Source organism: Lutjanus erythropterus, chromosome 20 (assembly GCF_056507025.1).
Source record: "Lutjanus erythropterus isolate fLutEry1 chromosome 20, fLutEry1.hap2, whole genome shotgun sequence".
NCBI lineage: Eukaryota > Metazoa > Chordata > Actinopteri > Lutjaniformes > Lutjanidae > Lutjanus > Lutjanus erythropterus.
Window position 1 is genome coordinate 22,670,195 of NC_139336.1, and position 7,779 is coordinate 22,677,973.

The window sequence follows — 7,779 nt, forward strand, 5'->3', positions numbered from 1 at the left end:
CTAACCATTTGTCTCTGAAATTATAATTTACCTTCCTGTTGACTTGCAGAAGAGAAGCAGAGCAAGCTGCAGGATTAAGCTTTCACTGTTACAGACACCGCAATGGACCAAAAGTGAGATTCGACCGTCTTTTCAGTGAAAAAGTTCCATTACAAATGTGACAGGGTCTGTTGATCTGAAAAAGCACTGAGTAAATTCAAAACTCACTCTTCATTTCCTATGCATTGGAGTCAGTCTTGTATGGATGCCGGGGCAGAAACACAAGGCAGAAATGAAAAATGTTATCTAGGACCAGAAAATAAAATCAGCAACATGAACTACAAGAGTAATAAGATCCCTTTGCATGGTTGACAAACCAACTTGTTGCAACATATACAGGGCAGAGTATTAAATACAAGAAAATAAAACAAAAACATGGGCAGCAGGTTTTTATTTAAGATTAAACACATGGAATATGATATCCATATTCAGCTTAATGTTTATGTCATGACACACAGGCAGTTCAGTTGAAAGCTTGAGCCACAGCGCCACTGTGTGGTGAAGTAATGTACCTACAACACTTTCACCCTCTGCAGTACAGTGCTGCCGATAGACCAGTGGTTCATAAACTTTTTCTGGCATGTCCCCCTTCAAAGGTTGAGCCTCCCCTTAATTATTACCAGTCATTGACAATAATTAGGGAAACAACTGATGAGAAAGGATTTCAATTTGAATTTTAGTGAAATAATGGTGGATGTGCCCCTAGGAAACCCACCCCCTGGTTAGGGAACCACTGCTGTAGACAACATACCCTTTTTTTTTTTTACCTTTTACACTTAGATAGTATGAGATGCAATACTTTAAAAAAAGAGCCAGGGCCCTAAGGAAAATAAAAGCAGAGTTTTAATTTGTCACGTGACTCTCTGGGGGACATGCTGCATCATTTTTTGCTGCCATCCTTACATGGTTCAGCTCCATCCTTTGTGCAAAACAATGGTCTGAATTTTTCTCTCATTTTACAATCTGTAAAAAAATGATTCACATGAACAGATTAGTAAAAATATGTCATATATTTACTGTCACAAATAAAACAAAATTACCATGATATGTCATCGGAAATTAAGGAAACATGCTAAGTTGAAACTTCTCTGATAACAACGCTGCAGCTCCGGTTTCCTCCTTTGAAATTTTTATTATGGCCCCATAACATGTTTGGATGTTTTACATCAGTCAAAGTTCAAATTAATTCTGAATGTTTCCTGTATGAGTAAGTGTCTGTTTATGAGTGGTAACAAATCATTAATAATCTTTTAGAAGGAGTACATTAAACTGAGCAATATGAGCACTACGTTAATGGCGTCTGTCAGGCAGTGAGGCAGGCAGCCACTGAACTCCAATTTCAGAGTGTGTATTTTCGTAGCAGTGGGCTTTTGTTTTTAGGATAACGCACTTAGCTTTACATTGACGGACAACTGACAGTCACAAACAGCTGATCAACTTACAGTGTAGGACTTGTAGGGCCGGTTTCACAAAGAAATTTTAAACTACTCTGTAGTCTTAGACTCGTGTTTTTTGCTCATAGATTAGTCCATTGCAAATTACACCATTTCACAAAAATAAAGACTGACTAACTGTAAGCCAAAAAAAAATAGACACCTTACCCCCAGGCTGACTCAGGCTTGAGAACCATGTTACCATGGTAACAATCAGTGCCACCAACTGATCAGTGGCACCCAGCAACAGAAAAGTGGAAAGCATGGCTTATAATTTGTTGTTTGCTGACGTTGTTACGGAGAGAACAATGAGTTCTTTGTGTCTTGCACCATATTTTTCTTTTTTGAACATCATTGATGCTCCTCTCAACAGTGGGATTAACACTGTTTCTATCACTGCAGTTTTTTTCCATCACAGATTTTTTTGGTATTGTTACACTCTTCACTAAAATTTCCACGGAAAACTGACTTATAACTGTCGAGTTCTTCTAAAAGACATATTTTCTGTGTTTAAACATCTATCTGAAGTCTGACTATCTGTTATATCTAAGCCAAAGTCAAAGTCCATCTTTGTGAAACCAACCTTGGTTCATTTTTGGTGGAAATGCTCAGAATTGTAGAGAGTTAGGTGCTTGAACCGGAACATTTCAGTTCCAAGTTGGTGGGAAAACAAAAAACCAACAATCACACTGAGGGTTAACCACTGAGCAGTTTTGCAGGAAGTCACACATGAAAACCTCTGCTGGATTAAAAGGGCTGAAGCACCATAAAACATAAAATTTACTGCACATCTGTTCAGTTCGGTGCGAACGTTCAATAAAACTAAACAGATTTTTAGACATGGTGATTTTCCCAGTGCGTCGACCAAATTCCAATTCCACCCGTCTGACATGAGTGATGACATTCTTCCACACCCTTTCGGATGAGCGCTTATGCAAACAAACATCTGTCCTTCACTGTTATTTACCTTCGTATCACAATCCAGGGCGAGAGATTATTCCAGTAACTGACTGCACAGGTGGATGTGCAAGCTGACTAAATGACAGTGATATAAACAAATGAAAAGAAAGGGCCCATTGTCTTCATATCCTCATTGCATATGACTTTCTCTTCCTTGATGTAATATGTAATAAGGCTATCATGTTGCACAGAGGGTGGCAGTGGACATATTTTCATTCCAAACTGCTAATAGAACAACCGGTAATGGAACACTAAACACGAAACATTGTGTATCAAAGACCTACTGTATGTCATTACCCAGATTATCACCTGTCGTCATGTCGTGTTTTTTTTTTTTTTAGCTCAGAGTGTGTAGCAAGAGTAAGTCACACTTGGCTGTGAAGTCTATCGCTTCTAAAAATGTCTTCATTGCTCATTAGCCGCGGTCAGATACGAGTCGGTTGGGGGTTTCTTTGGTCCGTTTTCCTCGGTTACCACAACACATTTCTAAGACTCAAATACGGATTTAACCGTTTTTTTGCCAGCCAGGTAGACCAGCAACTCCTGTGCTCTGTGAAGTTGAATTGCTGTTTTTGTCAAAAGAGTCTGGTGGCTTTCAAAAGAGTGATGTCACAGCTTCAGTTCCACATCAGAAAGAGCCATTTCGGATCGATCTCCGTACATATCCTTCCCAAGATGGTGTCAGACACTTAGAGTAACTATCTGAGTCTATCAATGGCAAAAATAAGCACTTTAGTGTTGCAGCTGTTGCAGGCCATTCCTGAGGTGATCTACTGGACAAGTTCCATAAGTTTTTGTACCTTGGACCACAGAATATGTAAAAATAGGGCCCAGATTTAAAAATGCCATAATTACCCTTTAAGCAAGAGCATGCAGGTGAAGCACATTCCTATTCCACTGATATACAGGTGCCACTACTGTGCCAAGACAATCAGCAATGCAGATAAAAACTAGTCAACAAGTTATAGTCCCATGTGGGGGACAGCTCCGGAACCCTTTCAGATTTGTTTACTACTTTCTAGAGTGCACTTGAAGAACGCACTCTACACCTGCGCAGTGGCTCAGCGACTGTTGTGGCTGCATGGACAAGTCTGCACCGTCACAGACCGGGTGTACATGAATGTCCACAAAGAGCCGATGTGTACATCCTCTGAGGACAAAATTTAAGTCACATGGACCCCAGCAGACCACGTGAAATATAATACTCTCTTAACACTGAATGTAAACAGAGACTGTTTTCTCCACTCGGCACCTCTAAAAAAGAAATTACATGTTTCAAAAGAAATCTCTGTAATGAAGTCAGTCTCAACACTGATGACAACACATGTTTCATGATCCACAAAGAAAAACAAGATGAAAAAATGTGTATGATGTTTTATAAGAAATTTATGATAAATTTTCTATCACACAAACAACTAGGGACACTCTCCTCTGCTCCGATGGAGCCCAGACCTTCATCAAGGCCAATAGACTGGTCTTCTATGATATGCAAATTATGCTAACACACAATAAACTTTAAACAGGCAAATTTTGGTACCACTAACATGAAAAATAAAATAAGCATAATTATGGCACTGGATATTTCCTTGGACCATGCTACACCCTTCCACCAATTTTCATGAAAATTTAGGTCAGTAGTTTTCGTTCTTAATCCTGCTGACAGACAAACAAACAAATTAACAAACAAACAAACTGAAAACATAACCGTCTTGTCAAAAGTAATAAATCAATAAGTCAATAAATGCAACTTGAATAAATGTCTGTATTCTACATATTTGTTTGCAAAATTGTTTTACATTTCAGAAAAATGAACACTGTAGATTACTCACAAATCATTACATACAATTGTAAATCGTGTTTTAAATTGTTTGTGGATCATCAAATGTGCATTTGGCAACATTATTCATAGTAATTTCTCTCTGTAGAAATCCCCTGTCACACAAGCATACCTGTGCCAACGCACAATTACAGCCAACTCCTGTCAACATCAGCCGCTGGGTCTTTTGTTTTCATACACCTTTGACGCAGGTTGTATCTTCTGCACTGCACGGTTGCATATAGCCACTGTTTGACATCTCATCTGTAAACCCCTCAGGCGAATGCCAATCTAAACATAACATACCAAAGACACACACATGCACAAACACCTTTGTGCCATCCCTGCACATTCTATGGTACACTGGTTCGGGATCAGATAAGGTTCTTTGGCTACACTTCATGTTCTTGTCTGCATGTGCCTCACCCATATGCATTTCAAAATCACAGCTATGCATTGTGACAAATGACACGAGAATGAAAAATAGATAAGACTGGCTGAAGAAGAAGACACAGAGAGGCCACGCCCAAGACAGCTACATCTGATATGAAATAATAAAACAGTTCAGCCCACCTCTTTGTACTCATGGAACAAATCATGAAAGGCAGTTAGGCTTGAAGCGTCTTTATGTACACTGGAAAAAGCAGTTTGACACATTTCACTTTTCAATATAAGTTAAATAAGTTCTAGTTATTTGTGGCTTCCAACGCTTTCAAACACACCCTAACAGACAAGTTGCACAGCTGATTTAGTTATTTTATCATGAAATACGTTATTTATATTTTATAATGTACAGTTAGCGGTCATTATGGCAAAATAAATCCCTTCAGGGTGAGGCAGCACTTGAATCACCTTGAAGGGACTTATTTCCCCACAAGACGCACTCATGGCGCATTATCTTGCTTATTACACAGCTACTCACTGAAATAATTCCTTACTAAATTTAGCTATTGAGTTTCTGTAGCTGTTATGTGTAATTGAAAAACATCCACTTCGATGAATTGTTATTGTGGTAATTTCACATAACCAAAAAAGGCTGCAGCTATAAATCTGCTCATAATGGAGAAAAAGAAAATCCCTAGCTAAGCTCTCACTAAAGGTAAGTAGCTTAGCAGGGTAGCAGTAACCACCATTAACTTCAATTCAGTATAATCCATCTGATAGGGTTTGATTAAACTACTGTCAAATCATATTTTCAATGTACTGTAATGTAAATGAATTTATATTGATTTGAATGTGAATATCAATAGCAGACAGACACCCAGCAAAACAGTGATCGGCCTAAATTTGAACTGTGAATGGCAGAATAAGGTTTATTTTCATGAATAAATTATGTAAATGCACAAGAAAGCTAAAATGCAAAACTTTCCCTTTTCATAATGATGATTTGAAAATAATTATCCAAAGACACCATGGAGGCCTTGGCTCAGTGTCAATGATTTTGGGTAGTTAAATACTTATTAAATTAAACCATTACAACTGTTATCTGTTATTCTGACCAGCCTGAAAACTTTAAAGGGCATGTCCATTATTTTATTTCATTTTACTTTATTTTATTAGGGGTTTTTTTGTCATTCTATAGCTTCTCAGTAGTATTCTTTTTGTTTTCAAATCTGAGCAATCAATTTTTTTTTTTTGTTGCCCTATTGTATGCATGTTTGTATGTGTCAAAATCCTATTTTCTCAATTCCCTTTAAAAACATTGTCCCACATGACCTGGTGACGCACATATAAACTCCCGAGGAGAAATCTGGCACTAGATTTTCCTTCAGGATTAATAAAGCTCCAACATGTCTTATCTTCTAACAGCTGACTGGGAGTTTCTTCTTTGAAAAACACAAAAAAGTACAAAGATGGAGTCGCCCTTTGACCTCGTCTTTCTCAACTTCACTTCTCACTGCTGTCTGCCTTTAAGAACATTATGTTGAGGTAAGATGAAAAGAGCTATTCTTGCTCTCCTAAATATTAAAAGCACATGACTTTAAGATGCTTACATGTAAACATGAATAAAGCAGTCGAGTTGCATAATTATCTAATTTTGTCTTTGTCTTCATGTGACAAAAGAAAGACTGCGCTCCCCAATCACAGGACAAGACAGAATTTGTTAAATGTACAGGCCCACATCTGATGACATGTTCGGGATGTTTTTTTTTTTGTTTTTTTTTTGTCATGGAGTTTCAGTCTATGACAGGTGAAGGAGTAAATTTCCACCCTTGCACAAATCTGTCATCATGGCAGCCTATTTGTAGCTCAGGTTTGTATGAGATAGTCATCTAAATATGTGATCAGCAATCCGATGCATGGAAGATACAAATACAGTTTGTTTTATGCTATATATTATGCAAAGTGGTTCAATATAGTTCATTAAATTAATTTTTCAACACTGGTTACAGAATACCGGCCAAATCAACACCAAGAGGAAGAGAAAATATTCAAGTTATCTTCTTCAGTTTTTGGGAGGAATAAAAGTATAACTTGACAATAACTTTTTGACCATTTTGGAATCTTATATTAAATAATATCATATGCACACAGTTAAAATGTAGTGTCTTCAAATATATATTAAAACAGACCCTGTTATTTATTATACAATAACAATGGAGACAACAAAACAATTGTGACTGCATAAAGCATTAAAATAAAAGTCTGTACAGCCCTTTCATTGCACAAGGTTTTCTGTCAACTGGAGCAATTATAAGTTTGTGAAATTATCCTTTAACTAACAGTCAGAGATCTCTGTTCACACTCAGGTGCACTACAATTATATTAAAGGCCAGGCTGCTCTTCCTGAGGAGAAAAGACTTTATGTGATTTAGATAAAGACAATGTCTTTTTAATTTCTATGTTGTTCATTATATTACTACTTTTTGGTAAAATGTCAGGTAATTTCCAACAACTTCTCCTGGTTTTGTGGTCATAAAGATTTTGAGCCTCTTTTTTTTTTTTTTTAATATAAGAAGTTGTCTGTTGTCGTCCGAACATTTCACCAGTGCAAATAAATAGTCAACTCACAAACTGCAGACATAAAATACTGTATATCCCACCATGTTAATGCAATTCAAGTGGACTGAACTGATGCAACTGTACCAATGTGAGCAGATTTACAATGAAATCTAACACAGAGGAGATTTATCTCTGTGGTATGATGCACGGTGTACATGCAGCAAATATGTCTTACAGTTCAGTAACTAGTTACACTATATGACTTCTCATTGCATGACAGGTTGGTCCAATATACTATAAGCTATCTGCTTATTACTGTGTCTGTATTAACTCACGAGCTGTAAAACTACATTCCTGTTGTATACCCTATATAACTGGGCCAAAGAGTCATTCAGCTACTGCTGCATTCCTGGAATAAGTACATAGTGAAATGTACTTCTGTAAAAATGTACTGTGGGTGGAACAAATATGTTTCCATCACATTTTTTCTGCTTTTCCAAATGACAAGATTCACATCTGACTTCAGTCATTGTGTTTTTGTGAAGTCCAGTCAAGTCAAATAGAGCCCTGTATCTCTGGAGGCTTTAT